Source organism: Saccopteryx leptura, chromosome 3, assembly GCF_036850995.1.
Source record: "Saccopteryx leptura isolate mSacLep1 chromosome 3, mSacLep1_pri_phased_curated, whole genome shotgun sequence".
In the NCBI taxonomy this organism is placed as follows: domain Eukaryota; kingdom Metazoa; phylum Chordata; class Mammalia; order Chiroptera; family Emballonuridae; genus Saccopteryx; species Saccopteryx leptura.
In genome coordinates, this window is record NC_089505.1 from 283,881,201 (window position 1) to 283,900,227 (window position 19,027).

General features: G+C 40.9%; 1 long non-coding RNA gene and 1 other non-coding gene across 2 annotated transcripts; one reads left to right on the top strand and one right to left on the bottom strand.

The window, feature by feature from the left end:
* Positions 1 to 5,319: 5,319 nt before the first annotated feature.
* On the top strand, positions 5,320 to 15,846 carry LOC136397947 (uncharacterized). The gene is made up of 3 exons (XR_010749947.1): positions 5,320 to 5,436; positions 5,671 to 5,847; positions 15,739 to 15,846. It is a non-coding gene; the product is annotated as an uncharacterized lncRNA (long non-coding RNA).
* On the bottom strand, positions 7,689 to 7,824 carry LOC136401602 (small nucleolar RNA SNORA21). The gene has a single exon (XR_010750625.1). It is a non-coding gene; the product is annotated as a small nucleolar RNA SNORA21 (small nucleolar RNA).
* Positions 15,847 to 19,027: the final 3,181 nt, after the last annotated feature.

Here is a 19,027-nt window from a genome sequence, read left to right on the forward strand (position 1 = left end):
AAGCTTGGTTCTAAGTTGTATTTAAGCCATATATGCCAGGGAGGCTTTCATCCTGTGTTGATGGGTTTGTGTATGGGTTCAGGAATATGTTCCACTTCAACCCTGATTGCTCCTGAGTTGGTGCAAACTATTGTAATATATGCATACAGATCCCCAGAGTTAACTGTGAGCCAAGAGGGCTCTTCTTGAATGTCTCTGTCCCTTGTTCTTTCACTAAACTTCTGGCTAATAGCTTGTAGCCTCTTCTCTCCATGAAGATATCTATTGTTTCAATAATGGTCTTAGGCATTATTCTGAATAAAGTCAGTTTCTTCCCTGCAGAGTTATGGGACTCCTTTTATTGTCTGCCTTTCTGCCTAGGCAGAACCCCTATGTGATTGCACCAGAGCTGCAGGTAGAGACCTGCTCTTCCAGAGTGACACCCTTACTCTTTATGAAAGGGCACTGGGGGTGTGGCAGCTTGCCCTTTTCAGCATGGAATGTCCAGTGTCACACAATTCTGACCAAGGTTTATGTAGAGAGCCACTGCATCTGAATGTGTCCGGCCTATGTACAGCTGAGAGCACAGGAAGGGCCTTGCTTGGCCTTGAGTGACCTGGCAAGGCAGGTCCCTAAAACAACTTGAAGGCTGTTCATGGCATTGACACCAAAAGCGGGGCCAGCAGTGATGCAATGGATAGAGTGTCAGACTGGGATAAGAAAGGACCCAGGTTTGAAGCCCCAAGAGATCGCCAGCCTGAAGACAGGCTTGGGGTCATTGTGTCTCCATCAGAGCACAATGTCCCACCTGGCCCAAACTTTATCTACGTCTCTGTGTTTTCCTTAATCCTCCATCGCCCCCACTCAGGCCTTCACTTCCCTGCACTGGTTGCGGCAGGTTTAATAGATTTTTCTCAAATTATTCTCTCTTGCTTAGGGGCAGTGGGCAGGCAATCTATGTTTCTTTGTTTGAGGTGGGAGTGAAGACTGGCATTTGGGAACCATGCAGTGAAGCAAGTCTGAGATTCAGACCAAAGTGAAATTGCATGTCTAGAAGAAGATCTAAGGACTAATTCATCTTTTAATTTATTGATTTTAGAGAGACCTCTGTTTTTGCTCTTCTCTGGAAAGTTTTTCCTTGGCACTTTTAGTTTTTTTCCATTTATATTTGAGACCTCAGTGTAAATGTAACCTTCCTAGTATCCTTGACTATCACAGTAGTCTCTAGTATAGAAACCTGTTTATTCTCTCCTAGCACTTACCCCAAATATGTCATTATACTTTTTATTTTTTAATGCTGTTTTTCACTTATTTATTTTTTAAAGGAGTGAATAAATGAAAGAATAGATAAATGCAAAAACCAAATGAGATACACTTCAGACACACTGGGATGGCTATAATAAAAAATACAGATAATAAAAACTGTTAGTAATGATGCGGAGAAACTGGATCCATCATAACTCATTAGTGTAAAATGGTACTGCTTTTTTGGAAAAGTCTGTCAGTTCTTCAGATATACTATATGATCTAGCAATTTCACTCCTAGGTATATACCCAATAAAAGTATATATTCACACAAAAACTTGTACACTAATATTCATAGCAGCACTATTCATAATAGTAAAAAAAGCAGAAACAATCTAAATGTTGATCAAATGATGAATGAATAAAACTTAGTATATCCATACAGTAGAATATTATTTGGCAATAAAATGTAATGAAGTACTAATACATGATACAACATGGATGAATCTTTAAAATATTATGCTAAGTGAAAAAAGGCAGTCACAATACTACATATTATGATTCCATTTATATGAAGTATGCAGAATAGGCAAGTCTATGGAGACAGAAAGCAGATTAATGGTTACCTAGGGCTGGGTGCATGGGTGTTAGGGGTGATAGCCAAGAAGTACAGATTTTCTTTTGAGGGTTTTAAAAATGTTCTAAAATTGATGGCTGTGATAAGTACATAACTCTGAGAATATACTAAGAGCTATTGAATCATATACTTTAAATGAGTAAGTTGTAAGGTATGTGAATTATATCTCAATAGAGCTATTTAAAAAAGACAAGTGAATGACCTTATGCAGAAAATGAATAATATCTGCTCTCCATTTCAGTTGTTACTTAAAAATTGAGCTTTAATTTTAACATATTTCTGTTCAAATTTTATTTCTGCTATTAGTTACACTATTCTAGGAAAAGTTCTTTCTCTAAGCCTCCGTTACTCTGTAAATTGGAGATGATAATCATGTCAAATGTGAGGGTTAAATGACATAATATGTCTAAGATACTTTGAGTGGTTGGCTCATAGTAAACACGCCAATATGTGTCATGGTAAAAAATAAAGAAAGAAAAACCTCATCAAACTAGGAACAGAAGAGTCATCTTTCATCCTGGTAATGGACTTAATGTAGTAAGAATAATGGCCTGCAAGACTTCTACGTTCTAAAACCCATAACCTGTGAATATCTTATGTTACATGGCAAAAAAGAATTAAGATTGCAGATGGAGCCTGACCACATGCTGGAACAGTGCAAAGAGCATCAACCTGGGACACTGAGGACCCAGGTTCAAAACTCTGAGGTCTCCTGCTTGAGTGTGGGCCCATTTGGCTTGAGCACAGGCTCACCAGCTTGACCCCAGGGTTGCTGGCTTGAGCGAGGGGTCACTGGCTCAGCTGGAGCCCCCTGGTCAAGGCACATATGACAAAACAATCGATGAATAACTAAAGTGCCACAAGTACAAGTCGATGCTTCTCATCTTTCTCTCTTACTGCCTGTTCCTGTCAGTCTCTCTCTCTCTCTCACTCTCTCTCTCTCTCTCTCTCACACACACAAACACACACACACACACACCAAGATTGCAGATGTAATCTTTGCAGATAGACTCTTTGCTGCTTTGCTGTCTTGGGTTAACAGCAGTCTTAAATATGATACAAAAAGTACAAATCATAAATGAAATGAACTTCATAAAGTTTAAAAACTGTTAAAGACATTAAGTCAGACCACATAGAGAAAATATTCACAAACCATCTATCTGACAAACAATTGGTCTCTAAAATAAAGCTTTTTGTGTGTGTGTATTTTTCCAAAGTTAGAAGCAGGGAGGCAGTCAGACAGACTCCTGCATGCACCCGACCAGGATCCACCCAGCATGCCCACCAGGGGGCGATGCTCTGCCCATCTGGGGCATTGCTCCATTGAGGCCAAAGCCATTCTAGCACCTGAGGCGGATGCCATAGAGTCGTCTTCAGCGCCCAGGCCAACTTTGCTCCAATAGAGCCTTGGCTGCAGGAGGGGAAGAGAGAGATAGAGAGGAAGAAGAGGGGAAAGGGTGGAGAAGGAGATGGGCGCCTCTCCTGTGTGCCCTGGCTAGGAATTGAATCTGGGACTTCCACATGCTGGGCCAATGCTCTACTGCTGAGCCAACCAGCCAGGGTCTACTTAAAGAATTCTTATATCTCTCATTGTTATTACAACGTGGACAAAAGATTTGAATAGTTATTTCACAAAAGAAGATACTCATTTGGCTAATAAGCATATTATGGTGCCCAATATCATTAGTCACAATGGAAATTTATTTTTTTTTTAATATTTTATTTATTGATTTTTAGGGGGGGAGAGAGAGAGAGAGAGAGAAGGGGGAGGAGCAGGAAGCATCAACTCCCATATGTGCCTTGACCAGCCAAGCCCAAGGTTTCGAACCGGCAACCTCAGTGTTCCAGGTTGACGCTTTATCCCACTGCGCCACCATAGGTCAGGCAACACAATGGAAATTTAAATTATAACCACATGAAATACCACTACAGACTCCTCAGAATAACTACATTTTAAAAACTGATGAATAAAAAAAACCAACTGATAAATAGATTTACCATAATAATATGTTAATAATAGGGAAAGCAGGTGCAGGTGTATATGAGAACTTTGTACTATCTTGATAATTTTTCTGTAAATCTGAAACTGTTCTAAGAAATAAAGTTTACTTCAAAGACTGATGATACCAAGCATTGGCAAGGATATGGGCTAACTAGAATGCTAATACACAAAGACAACTATTTTATAGTTTCTTATAAAGTCAAATATTTACTTGTCATGTGACCTATCAATCCCAATCCTAAGTATTTATGTGATAAAAACCTGTGTCTAGGCCTGACCTGTGGTGGCGCAGTGGATAAAGCATCAACCTGGAAATGCTGAGGTTGCCGGTTCAAAACCCTGGGCTTGCCTGGTCAAGGCACATATGGGAGTTGATGCTTCCTGCTCCTCCCCCCTTCTCTCTCTCTCTCTCTCTCTCTCTCTCTCTCTTCCCTCCCTATAATGAATAAATAAAAAAATATTTAAAAAAAAAAAAACCTGTGTCTACACAAAAACTTGTACATAAATGTTTATAGCAGCTTTATTCATAACAACCAAAAACTAGAAACAACCAAACATCTATTAACAGATTAATGGATAAATCGCGAACATATATACATGTGTGTATGCATGATATTTATATACACATGTATGTGTGGGTGATACATGTGATGGGATAGCACTCAGCAATAAAAATGAGTGAACTAATGATATATACAAGAACATGGATAAATATCAAAGAAGACAGACACAAAAGAATATATCCTTTATGATTCCATTCAGAAGAAATCCTAAACAAGATATATTCTAATCAACTGTGGACTGACAGTAGTAATCCATTTGCTCTGTGCTAACCTTACCTAGGACCCTAGTGACAGAGTACGCGTTGCTTAGAAGTCTGCTACAATCCAAGGCACAGATGGTAAGCATGACTTTGCAGTAGCAATATGCTTTAACCAACCAAATGGGTTCATTCTGTCTCTCTCTCAACCATAAAAATTAATGCAAATTAAATGTTCAAAATACTTTGCTTCATTTTAAGCTGTAAAATAAACCAACAGCAATAGGATTCACACATCATGAACACTTAGGAAACAAATGAGGAAGGAAGAGAGATGAGAAGCATTAACTCACAGTTGCGGCACTTTAGTTGTTCATTGATTGCTTTCTCAAACATGCCTTGGCCAAAGGGAGGGGGGTCTCAGCTGAGCCAGTGCTCCAGCCAGTGACCTTAGGCTTCAAGTCAGCGACCCTTGGGCTCAAGCTGCCTACCTCAGGGTTTCAAACCTCAGACCTCAGCGTCCCAGGTCAATGCTCTATCCACTACACCACCACCAGTCAGGCTCTAGATTTTGCTTAAGTCTGAAGTTCCCCTTCTTTGGCTACTTCTACTTACATTTGTCTTCCCTTTCTTAGCAGTAGTACTTGTTTCAAAACCACTCTTACTATGCTTTGGGGGGGGGGGGGGCGGGGAAAGAGAACTTGTCAGTATCTTCCTTTACAGACCTCAGGCCTCCCTGTGAAATGGGAAGCAAAAATACATTTTATTTTAAAAGCATTTGATCCACCAAGAACAGGGCAACTGTTCAGCCAGGTACTGTGGGGACAGAGAATTGTGTGTGTGTGTGTGTGTGTGTGTGTGTGTGTGTGTGTGTGTGTGTGTGTGAGAGAGAGGGGGGGGGGAGGGATAGGAGAGAGAGGGTGAAAAGCATTAACTTGTAGTTGCTTTCACTTTAGTTATGTATTGATTGCTTCTCCTAAATGCCTTGGCCGGGGCCAAGCCAATGTCCCCTTGCTTAAACCAGAGCCCTTTGGCTTTTCATGCCAGGGACCTTGGGACTCTTGCTGGTAAGCTTTGGGAGCTTTGGGATTGTATGGATGATCCCCCCATTCAAGCCAGTGACCCTACACTGACAAGCTCATGCTCAGAGCCAGCAGCCTCAGAGTTTCGAACTGACAAAGTATTCCGGGTCGACGCTTTATCCACTGTGCCACCACTGATCAGGTGAGAATGGGGTTTTAAATGGGTTTTGGAACTAAATATTAAAATTTGGGTTCACATTTACTTAAGGCTTGTGTCTGGGTGTATAAAAAAGCCTTGACATTGAAGACTGTGGTTTTGCATGGCGGGATTTACTATCAGGGAAACTTTTAGGGGTAGTTAGTCTGGCCTGGTGGGGTTTAATTAGATTCCTTTTAATTGAGGTATAAATGTACATTAATTCAGAAGGGTGCATTTGTGTTTACCATGAGACAAAGTGAGGGAAAGAGCACTGAAATAGTTTTTTGAGCTTACAGGAAAGAAACCTACTTTGTTCCTAAAACTGTTGTTAGAATCATAGAAGGGAAGCTGCAAAGACTGTGGGAGACCACTAGTCCACCAATCCCCTGCATTACTTGTGAGAAACCTGATATCTGGAGCAGCGATTTTCAACTGGTGTGCCATGGGAATTTTTAAAACATGCAATACCTGACTATTTAGTCAGGTGCACTGACCTCTTTTCCCTTAGAATGTTAAAATAAAAATGATAACAGCCAATACAACAATAGCTGTCCAATGTGAATGACCTATCTTAAACCATAAATATATAGACCATATAACAGGGCTGCTGCATCTTATTCGTCACATCACATAATAAGGTTGCATATGATTGGTTAGTTCTTGGTACCAGAAATCCTAATATACAAGTATAGGTAGCTGATTTTTTAAAAAGTCACTTTGGAGCAAAAAGGGTAGGTAATTACTATTATTATTATTATTATTTGTAAATTAATCAAAATTATACCTATTTTCTGTCAGATAGGGAAAAATATATTTTTGGTGTGCTGCAAAATTTTAGTAATTAGTTATGTGTACCATGAGATGAAAAAGGTTGAAAATCACTGATCTAGAGAGAAGAAACCCACTGTTACAGGACACCGATTGTTAATTGGGTCTTTACATACATACTTTATCTCAGTCAGTACAACGCTGGGTTAGAGGAGTGGGAAATGTGAAGAGAGGTTAATTGACATGCTTCAAGTTTACAGAAATAGGATAGAATTGGTCTTCTGTCATTGTTCTCTTAATAGTTCAGCACACTTCTATAATACTAATTGTATTACTCTGCTTAGGTTGCCACAACAAAATGCTACAAAATCAGTGGCTTACCCAAGTGGAAGTTATTTTCTCACAGTTCTGCAGGCTAGAAGTTCAAGATCAAAACGTGGACAGATTTGGTTTCTCCTGAGGCCACTCTCCATGGCTTGCAGATGTCTGCCTTCTCACTGTCTCTCCTCTGACCTGGCATTTCTGGGGTCTGTATGTGTACAAATCTCATTCTTGTTAAGAACACCAGTAATATTGGATTAGGGCCCACCCTATTAGATTCATTTTAACCTAATTACTTCTTTTAAAAATATTAATTAATTAATGTTTATTTTTTATTTAAAAAAAATTTTTTTTTTTTTTTTTGTATTTTTCTGAAGCTGGAAACGGGAGAGACAGACAGACTCCCGCATGCGCCCGACTGGGATCCACCCAGCACGCCCACCAGGGGCGACACTCTGCCCACCAGGGGGCGATGCTCTGCCCCTCCAGGGCGTTGCTCTGTCGCGACCAGAGCCACTCTAGTGCCTGGGGCAGAGGCCAAGGAGCCATCCCCAGCGCCCAGGCCTTCTTTGCTCCAATGGAGCCTTGGCTGCGGGAGGGGAAGAGAGAGACAGAGAGGAAGGGGGGGGTGGAGAAGCAAATGGGCGCTTCTCCTTTGTGCCCTGGCCGGGAATCGAACCCGGGTCCACCGCACGCCAGGCCGACGCTCTACCACTGAGCCAACTGGCCAGGGCCAATGTTTATTTTTTTTAACACCTTGTCACACCACCAATTGAAGCAAAACAATAAAACATGCTGCTCCTTCATCCAAAAGCAGTGTTTTTATTTTGCCCTTTCCTGGTGGCTCAGTGGGTCATTAGCAAAAAGTCCAGTGAGTGCTTTTAAAGGGGGTCCTAAAAAAACAAAAAAAGGAGGGGTCTTAATTACCTCTTTAAAGGTTTTATCTCTTGCCATGGCTGGATGGCTTGGTCGGGTGGCATGTCATCCTGATGCATGGAGGTTGCCAGTTCAATTCCCTGGTCAGGGCACATGCAGGAATGGATGGATGTTCCTGTCTCTTTCTCCCTCTCTAAAATCAATCAATCAATATATATTTTTTGTGACAGAGACAGAAAGAGGGATAGGTAGGGAGAGAGCTGAGAAGCATCAATTCTTCAATGCAATGCCTTGGTTGTTCATTGATTGCTTTCTCCTAAGTGCCTTGACCAGGGGGCAACAGCAGACAGAGTGATTCCTTGCTCAAGCCAGAAACCTTTGGGCTCAAGCCAGCGACCATGAGGTCATGTCTTTGATCCTATGTTCAAGCCAGTGACCTCAGGGTTTCAAACCTGGGTCCTCTGTGTCCAGTCTGACGCTCTATCCACTGCACCACTGCCTGTTTAGGCAAAAAATAAAAGTTTTAAAAAGTATCCACATTATTAAAGGCTCTATCTCCAAATATAATCATGTTCTGAGGGGGTTAGAATTTAAAAGATATGGGGGGACCACAATTCCATTCATACCACTAATATCGTATATTAACAATACTATGTGAGATTTCTGGAGTCTATTGGAGATCTAAGAACATTCTAGACCAGAACCTTTTTACTAGAAAAGAATACAAATAGCACCCACTGGCCAACTTCATCCCAACCACTTTCTCATTTAATCTTCACAATAGTGCTAGAAGATGCATATTATTCATGTCAATGCTCCAGATAAAGGAAGCAAGACTCAGTAAGGGGAGGGTACCCATTTAATGAACTGCAGCATGAGGATTTTAATTCAGGACTGCAATGCCAAAGCTCACACATACTTTCCACTTCTGTGTGTGCTTCCTCTCTGTTCCTATGATATATGACTTTTCCCTTATTTCATCCAGAGTTGTGGGATAAATCCATAGATGCAGGTTATATGGCTCCTGAGGAACTTAAGTTCTCTAAGGAGCTTATAAACATTTAGAATAAAATACCCATTTTTAGAATTACCATGGTTCTAAATATTGTTTTCCAAAGTATTTATACAAATGTAGGAAAAGGACTTCTTCCATGCAACTCAGTTATTCACTGAACAGCTTGCTTAAGGATGTGGGGAAGTGTTCAGAGCCATAGTCACAATCCAGGGGAACAAACTAATGACAACTCTGTCATTTATGCCAGAACTGAGAGTGGACTACCTGAGCTTCAGACTGTGGGTTGATTTTATTCTCAAAAACAATTGATAACTAGTCACATTTCTGTGGACAGAAAGAATACTCCCAGTATCCAAACTGAATATGAGTTTTTAGCATCTTCAGAATCAGCTGAGATTCCTGCCTGATGATTCATTGATCAATTTTAACTGACTATTTTAGCAGACAAAGTGACTGCTTGGCCAACTCTAGAACTAGTTTATTCTGTCCACAAGTGAATATAAGGAACTTCTTAGATCCTTCCTCTTTCTTCTTCCTCTTTCCTCTGTTTTCTCTTAAACTCCGGCCAGGTCAATGGAGGTCCAGTTCAGACACCCCCTTTCTGGGGGGAGGTGATAGAAAGAAGGGGGAAAAAAAACTGCAGTAGCTGCTACTTACTGAGTGCTTTCTGTGTGTCCGTCAGACTCAGCTTGTCAGGTAGAGCCGACATCTGAACACAATCCTGACACTAAAGCAGGCCCTTGCTTACACTGTGCTGTCCCGTCTGGTTTCCAGGCTCCACCGTGGCTCCTGCCCGAGGCTGCTGCTTCTGCCTACAAAGAGCCTTTCCCCTTTACTGCCTGGTAAACTTGGACTTCCTTCAAGAACAACTCAAAAGTCACTTCTTCCAAGTAGAATTAAATATTCCTCCATGGGGGTCATCCTAGAACACTAACCTTTAAACTTTCCTTGACCTCAACTCCCAATAAGAAATACATTGTACATCACTAGGATATACAAACAGTTGCAAAAAAAATTTTTTTTCTTTTAAAAAGTAAGTGCATTCTGATAGTTTTAATTCTATTTAATTTATAAAAATATACTAATTGTAACTCACTTAAATTGATTTCATGACTCACTGAATTGACCAGTTTGAAAAACTGCCCGAGTTAGGGGAGGTCGAAGAGAGCAGAGTGGGAATAAAAGATGATGGAAGGAGACTTGACTCTGGGTGGGGAACACACAATACAGTATACAGATGATGTAATATAGAATTGTATACTAGAAACCTATCTAATTTTATTAACCGATGTCACCCCAATAAATTCAATGAAAATTTTTGAAAAGAAAAACTGCCGCCTGACCTGTGGTGGCGCAGTGGATAAAGCATAGACCTGGAAATGCTGAGGTCGCCAGTTCGAAACCCTGGGCTTGCCTGGTCAAGGCACATATGGGAGTTGATGCTTCCAGCTCCTCCCCCCTTCTCTCTCTCTGTCTCTCTCTCCTCTCTCTCCCTCTCTCTCTCCTCTCTAAAAATAAATAAATAAATAAATAAAATAATAATAATATAAAAAAAAGCCTTACATCTTTCCAGACTAATGTCCAACCCTATCTCCTGAAAAGAAAAAAAAAAGAAAAACTGCCCTAGAAGACAATTTTTCTTCCTTTAACAGCTTTTGTTTCTCTAATATTTTTTAAAGATGTTTATTTATTGATTTTAGCAAGGAAGGAAGGGAGAGAGAGACAGATAGGGACATCAGTCTGTTGATCGGCTCCTGTATGTGCCCTGACCAGGAATCAGACTGGCAAATTCTACCCTTCAGGACAATGCACTAACCAACTGAGTATCCGGCCAGGGCTTGTTTCTCTAGTCTTGAAAGCCTCAGGTTCTCTGGCTCCTCAAGAAGAATTGTCAATATATTTTGGCTCATAGTTATATAAAAAACACTTTAAAATTTTTTTATTTTCAAAGAGTTTCTTTCACGAGGCAACAGATAATAAATAGTTATTAAAAGTCTTAAATGTAAGAATAAGTTTAACAGAAAATAATAAATATTCTATTTCACATTATATTCCAGAACTTGAAATATTTTTCATGCCTTTATTTCTTCGGTACTGATGGTAGTGACTTTTAAACGTGTCTGTAGTGCTGTGACTGGATAGCTCAGTTGGTTAGTGTTGACCGATGCACAGAGGTTGCTGGTTCAATCCTGGTGAAGGCACATACAAAAAAACAAATGGATGTTTCTGTCTCTTTCTCTGTCCCTTACACTCTCTCTAAAATCAAAATAAAGTTTTTTTTAAAAAATAATCCATTAAAAAAATAACTGTCTCTGTAGTTAAATAAATAAATATAATATTCTCCTGTGGGTAAAGCTAGAGGAGGTTAGAGCTTGGTAGTTCCCTTCCCTCAGGCCAGATGGGCTCTGATAATATTCCAAAGGTATATTTCAAAATGGCTAGAAGTAGGAGGGAGTTTTTCTCTGATTTTTACTTTGATGTCCTGATAGGGCTCCAAAGAGGTAAAATTCACAAGGGCATGAGGGCCCTCCTCACACTGGCCCTTTCTCGGGTATTTTCTTTTTTAATTCTAGATTTGTTCACACTGAGCCTCTAGCAATTCTTCAATTATAGTTTAGGGGTCATACCCCCATTCTGGTTCCTCTGAGGTTTCTACTCCAGTAAGTTGTGATTCTCTCTCTCTCTCTTTTTTTTTTTTTGGCAGAGACAGAGAGAGTCAGAGAGAGGGACAGATAGGGACAGACAGACAGGAAGGGAGAGAGATGAGAAACATCAATTCTTTGTTGCAGTTCCTTAGTTGTCCATTGATTGATTTCTCATATGTGCCTTGACCGAGGGCTACAGCAGACCAAGTGACCCCATGCTCGAGTCAGAGACCTTGGGCTCAAGCTAGTGAGCCTTGTTCAAACCAGATGAGCCCATGCTCAAGCTGGCGACATTGGGGTCTCAAACCCGGGTCCTCCACATCCCAGTCCGACGCTCTAGCCACTGCGCCACCGCCTGGTCAGGCAAGTTGTGATTCTCTGTATCTGCCTGATATTTGGGGGCAACAGTTTGCCCTGTTACCTTTATTCCCTGATAGACCTAAAAAATGTTGTTGATTTTCAGTTTATTCAGCTTTCTACTTGATGTTATGATGGAGTAATAACTTCATTACATGTCAGACCAGAAATCAGAAGTCAAGAAAACTTTTAAAAACAGAAATCAATAAATCAATTTTAAATTTTATGCGAAAATGCAAACTATTCTGAAAAAGAACAAAAATTGAAGGATTTACACTACCTGGTTTCAAGACTTAGTATAAGGACACAGTAATCAAGACAGTGTGATATTAGTATAAGGACAGATATATAAATCAATGGAACAGAACAGAGTTCAGAAATAGACACAAATTAAATGGATAAATTATATTCTTTAAAGCAGTCATGCTGGAAATATGAATATCCCTATGTGAAATATATAAACCTCAACTCCTTATTTTACATATGAACAAAAAGTAAAAGCAAGAACTAAAGAAGAAATTTAGGTGAAAATATTTGTGGCTCAGGATAACAATAATTTTGTAGATAGGACACAAAAAGCATGAATCAAAAAAGAAAAAACTAATAAGTTGGACTTCATAAAAATGAAAATAATTTGCCTTTAAAAGATGTAAGAAAGGCAAACCATTGGATTAATTTTTTTCCCTGTATTTTATGATGCTTTGCTATCTTGGGGCTTTGCTGGCCCAGAAAGACCACCCTTACCAGGTCCATCTAGTTCCTAAGGAAAGCAGAAAATTTGACTGTGAGTGTGCCTATCATGTGCAAACCAACCAACCAATCCAAAGACCATACTCTAGCCAATTTTTTTAAATTTATTTTTATTTTTTAGAGATACAGAGAGAGTCAGAGAGAGGGATAGATAGGGACAGACAGACAGGAATGGGGAGAGATGAGAAGCATCAATCATCAATTTTTCATTGTGACACCTTAGTTGTTCACTGATTGCTTTCTCATATGTGCCTTGACCGTGGGCCTTCAGCCGACCAAGTAACCCTTTGCTCGAGCCAGTGACCCTGGGTCCAAGCTGGTGAGCTTTAGCTTAAACCAGATGAGCCAGTGCTCAAGCTGGCAACCTCAGGGTCTCAAACCTGGGTCCTCCACATCCCAGTCCAACGCTCTATCCACTGCGCCACCGCCTGGTCACTCTAGCCAATTTTATCTCTCACATACCTACCCTAAATCATTCCAGGGCCCTCCTCACAGCCCAGAGTCTGCTGAGATTATTTAAATGATGCAATCTTAAACAGCTCAGAGTTGCCTACCCTGCCTCACCCATTCTTTTCTGTGAAAACCATGACAGAGGCTCTGTCTGGGCTCAGCCTTCTCCTTTGCTCCTTCTACCTGCTGATCAACTTCAGCACTTCCCTGTGTGGCCCTGTGTGGTGTGGCACACTATCCTTCTCTTAGGAACTGTAAGTAATGAAACTTCTTTCATTGGCATTGACTTCTCCATTTTGTAAGTCAGCTCTCTCTATAAATTAAACCCCAGGTACAATAAAAATCAACCATTGATTAGGAGAAAATAGTCATAATACATATATCTGACAATAAGCTTACATCCAGAACTTATGAAGTCAATAATAAAAAGACAACCCAATTTCTAAAATGGGCAATATATTTGTACAGATACTTCAGAAAAATTTGAGTACACAATAAACTGTATAAAAAGATGCTCAAGATTATTAACCATCAAGAAAATTTTAAATTAAAACTCTATAATGAGCCCTGGCTGGATAGCTCAGTTGGTTAGAGCAGTGGTCCCCAAACCCTGGGCCGCGGACTGGTACCCGTCCGTGGGCCATTTGGTACTGGTCCACAGAGAAAGAATAAATAACTTACATTATTTCCATTTTATTTATATTTAAGTCTGAATGATGTTTTATTTTTAGAAAATGACCAGATTCCCTCTGTTACATTCGTCTAAGACTCACTCTTGATGCTTGTCTCGGTCACGTGATACTTTTATCCATCCAACCGTAAAGGCCGGTCCGTGAAAATATTTTCTGACATTAAACCGGTCCGTGGCCCAAAAAAGGTTGGGGACCACTGGGTTAGAGCATCATTCCAAAGTGCAGAGGTTGCAGGTTTGATTCCTCAGTCAGGCACATACAGGAGATTGATGTTCCTGTCTCTCTCTCCCTCTCTTTCTCTGTCTCTTTCTCTCTCTCTCTCTCCCTCCCTTACTTTCTCACTAAAATCAATAAAAAAAAATTTTAAAGCTATATAATGAGATATCCCTATCCACTTATTAAAATGGCTAAAATTTAAAAGATGGATAATGCCAAGCAGTGGTGAGGATTTGGAATGGCTGGAACTGTTGATTTTACATGCTGGTGGGCATGTAAAATGGTCCAAACACTTTGAAAAATATATAGTTTGGTACCTCCTATAAAATTGTCATACACTTACTATATAAGCCAGAAATTCCACTTCTAGGTATGTACCCAGGAGAAATGAAAACATATGTCCACAGATACTTACTTGTACAAGATTGTTCATAGCAGACACTTTCATAATACTAATAAACTGAAAGCAAACCAAATGTCTATCAATAGAAGAATTGATAATTGATCTCTTCATATAATGGTATTGCTCAGCCATAAAAAGGACTGAACCCCTATTACATGCAGAAAACAGGGCGAATCTCAAAAACATGGTAGTAAGTGGTAGGAGCCAGACACAAAAGCACATAGAGTATATTTTTCCATTTATATCCATTTCTAGAACAGGAAAAAGTGATTTATAGTTAAACAAATCAATCGTTGGTTGCTTTGGTGGAAAATAGGAGGGATGGACTATAAAGGGGTATAGGGAACTTGCTGCCATGATAGAAATACAGTATTTGAACTCTTAATTAGGTTATTATTGACTTGGGTGTGTACATTTGCCAAAGCTCCTTGCACTTAAAAATTTTTTATTGACTGATTGATTTTAGAGAGAAGAGAGAGAGAGAGAGAGAGAGAGAGAGAGAGACATCAATTTGTCATTCCCCTTATTTATGCATTTTATTGGTTGATTCTTTTTTTTTTTACAGAGACAGAGGGAGAGAGTCAGAGGGATAGACAGGGACAGACAGACAGGAACGGAGAGATGAGAAGCATCAATCATTAGTTTTTCGTTGCGTGTTGCGATATCTTAGTTGGTCACTGATTGCTTTCTCATATGTGCCTTGACCACGGGCCTTCAGCAGACTGAGTAACCCCTTGCTTGAGCCAGCAACCTTGGGTCCAAGCTGGTGAGCTTTGCTCAAACCAGATGAACCCATGCTCAAGCTGGTGACCTCAGGGTCTCAAACCTGGGTCCTCTGCATCCCAGTCCAATGCTCTATCCACTGCGCCACCGCCTGGTCAGGCTATTGGTTGATTCTTGCTTGTGCACTGACCTGGGATCAAATCCACAACCTTGGCATATTGAGACGACACTCTAAACAACTGAGCTACCCTCTAAACAACAGAGCCCTCCTTGCACTTTTATTGTTTGTAAATTATACCTCAATGAGGTTGATTTTTTAAATGAGGCAGTTTAGCCCTAGCTGGATAGCTTGGTTGGTTGGGGCACTGTCCTAAAGCACAGAGGTTGTTGGCTCGATCCCTGATCAGGGGACATACAGGAACAGATTGATGTTCCTGTCTCTCTCTTGCATCTCCCTTCCTCTCTCTAAAGTCAATAAAATAAACATTAAAAAATAAAATAAAATGAGGCAGTTTAATGCTTAACTAATATAGAAAGGTCTCAAAAATATAGTAAATAAAAAAACAACAGAAGTTGAACCTTACAGTGTGTGTGTCCTTATTGGGTGAAGAAAAGAAAAGAATAAGTACAAAGGAGACCATGGTTGCTGCCTGATAGTTTCTGGTTCTGTTTTGTTAGTTTTATAGAATGAGGAGCAGTTTTACAGAAAGAAGAAGCCAGTACTGAAATCATCTTTGACCTGTCCATTTGGAAATAATACTGTCTACTGAGCTATAGAAAGGCGAAAAGCTTTTATTCAGAACAAGTAAGTATACTAGACATAAAATCTGTCTGGTTATATAGTGTGCTACTATATACTGATGATATTGAATGGAAAATCAATTTATGCTTTCCTCTGACCAGTTATATGTGAAATTCCCCAGTAAATATTATTCTGTGGTTTTGAGAATTCAGTTATAAACATGACAGCCAGTGATAAAAGGCAGAACCACAGGTAGGCTAGGAATTACACAAAGAGCAACTGGGTGTATGTTTTAGAATATTGGTCCCCTGCCATCACTGATTAGCCATGTCCTCCCAGACAGCAGGGAGCCACACAATGTTAAGTGCATTGTGAGGAAACATGCATGGACCTTAATGGCAACCAAAGTATAACTCTTTCCACTTTGATTACTGGGTGTGGACCTGTGCTATCCAATGTAGTGGCCTCTAGCCACATGGTTCTACTTAAATATGAATTTAAATAAATAAGAACTAAATAAAATTTAAAATTCAATTGCACAGGCACACCAGACACATTTCAAGTGCTCAGTAACCACATGTGGCGAATGGCTACTCTATTGGACAACAGAAATATAGAACATGTTTATTATCTCAGAAAATTCTACTGTACAGTGCTGATCTAGACAGACATTTTTTTTAAATTTTTATTTATTCATTTTTTAGAGAGGAGAGAGAGAGAGACAGAGAGGGAGAGAGAGGAGAGAAAGACGGGGGAAGGAGCTGGAAGCATCAACTCCCATATGTGCCTTGACCAGGCAAGCCCAGGGTTTCGAACCGGCGACCTCAGCATTTCCAGGTCGACGCTTTATCCACTGCGCCACCACAGGTCTAGACAGACATTTTGATAAGAATGAATATGGCCTGACCAGGCGGTGGCACAGTTGATAGAGCGTTGAACTGGGATGCGGAGGACCCAGGTTTGAGACCTCGAGGTCGCCAGCTTCAGCACGGGCTCATCTGGTTTGAGTAAAGCTCACTGGCTTGGACCCAAGGTTGTTGGCTCAAGCAAGGGGTCACTCAGTCTACTGTAGCCTCCTGGTCAAGGCACATATGAAAAAGCAATCAATGAACAACTAAGGTGCCACAACTATGAGTTGATGCTTCTCATCTCTCACCCTTCCTGTTTATCTGTCCCTATCTGTCCCTCTCTCTGACTCTCTCTCTCTCTCACACACACACACACACACACACACACACACACACACACACACACACTAAAGAATGAATATGGAAAGAAGGAAGGGAGGGAGGGAGGGAGAGAGGGAGGGAGGGAGGGAGGAAGGGAGGAAGGAAGGAAGGAAGAAAGGAAGGAAGGGAGGGAGGGAGGGAGGGAGGGAGGGAGGGAAGGATGTTTTACCTAACTACTTGATAAGAAAGGAGTATAGTAGTTCACACACAGGAAGATATACCATGGTTGGTAATAAGAATATCTTACAGTTATATAGCAGTACATTTTTCAAATTTTAAAACATTTTAATGTATGTGACTCTTCAATCTTTTTCATGAGTCTTTTAAGTAAAGCTAACGTCTTAATTAATTAATTTATTTATTTATATTTTTCCAAAGTGAGAAGCGGGGAGGCAGACAGACTCCCGCATGTGCCCGACCAGGATCCACCTGGCATGCCCACCAGAGGCGATGCTCTGCCCACCTGGGCCATTGCTCCACTGTGACTGGAGCCATTCTAGCACCTGAGGCAGAGGCCATGGAGCCATCCTCAGCACCCGGGCCAACTTTGCTCCAATGGAGCGTTGGCTGTGAGAGGGGAAGTGAGAGACAGAGAGGAAGGAGAGGGGGGAGGGAGGAGAAGCAGATGGGTACTTCTCCTGTGTGCCCTGGTCAGGAATAGAACCCAGGACTTCCACACGCCGGGCCAATGCTCTACCACTGAGCCAACAAGCCAGGGCCAAGCTAATGTCTTAATTTAACAGCTGAAGAAAGGTAGCATCAAAAAGGCTAGTCTTGTACACTTTCTGAGGCAAGATTTCTTCAGCTATAAAATGAAGATCGTGTCTAGATCCGGATGTAAGAGGTCATTTCCACACAAATAATGTAGAAGTCACAGAACCCATGAGACCTCAGAGAGAGAGAGAGAGATGAGACTCATTAAAAGGACAGGTAGACAGTGATATTGTGACGTTCCAGCTGAGGTTGGTAGGAGAGATTTGTGACAGAGAGAAAGGGGTGGGATCTTCAGGGCTGGAGTGCCTGATGGTACATTTTAGACCAGCGAGGCCTCAGGTCCTTTAGGAGGAGCGCATTCTCTAGGGTGAGTCAGGGAAGATCTGAAAACCAGGAGCAGCCTAGCCCAGGAAGAACACTAGAGCAGATAGCGTTGAAGAGTGAAAAAAACAGGGAGACATTTCACTGAGCTGTCATGGACTGCCTGGGTATAGCATAGTCTGCGTAGGAGAGTTAGAGCTTGGAGAGCCCAACACAGAATGACAGCTTCTCCAGGGACTGCAAGAGATGAGGGGGCTTACACTGGATACAGACAACTGTTTTGCAGTGATACTATGCAGAAAAGTCTAAATTCTATGGGCAATGAAGTGTGCTGCTCCTTTGAGAGGTAACAGCTGAATAATGGCTAAAAATAGTAGCTAACACCATGCATGAACTCGCATAACAATACATAACTTAAATACCATCCTCAACATCACCGTACAGATAAGGAACCAGTGGTGTGCTGAACTGGTTCTTACTGTTTTGTGAGACCTCGTTGTTGAATTTTCTTGATTTTTGTTACCCAGCTGACATACATTATTAACTTGAAATTCGCCATGGTGGGAATATTTATAACATGGAGATTGGTAAGTGCTATGAATTAGGGCTTTTACTCCCAGAGAGGCAGTGTGTTCAACAGTTAGCAGCACAGCACTGAAACAGGCTCAAAGAGATTTAGCAACTTGCCAAGGCTACGCAGATGGCATCAGCTGGCAGATCCTAGACCAGTCACATTACTCTAACGCCCACCCGGAGTTCACTGGGGACCCTCTTACACTGGAGAATAAGATTATTCACTTTCCCTCATTACCAAAGAAAAACCATCTTGCTCAGCAAAAGGTTAGGGATAAGGGACTTTGTGGGGCTTTCTTTTTCTTTTCTTTTCTTTTTTTTTTTTCCGAGGGCCTGGAATTCAAACATTTGCCATCTCCATAACTCAAGATGGGTCTAAAGGAAAAAA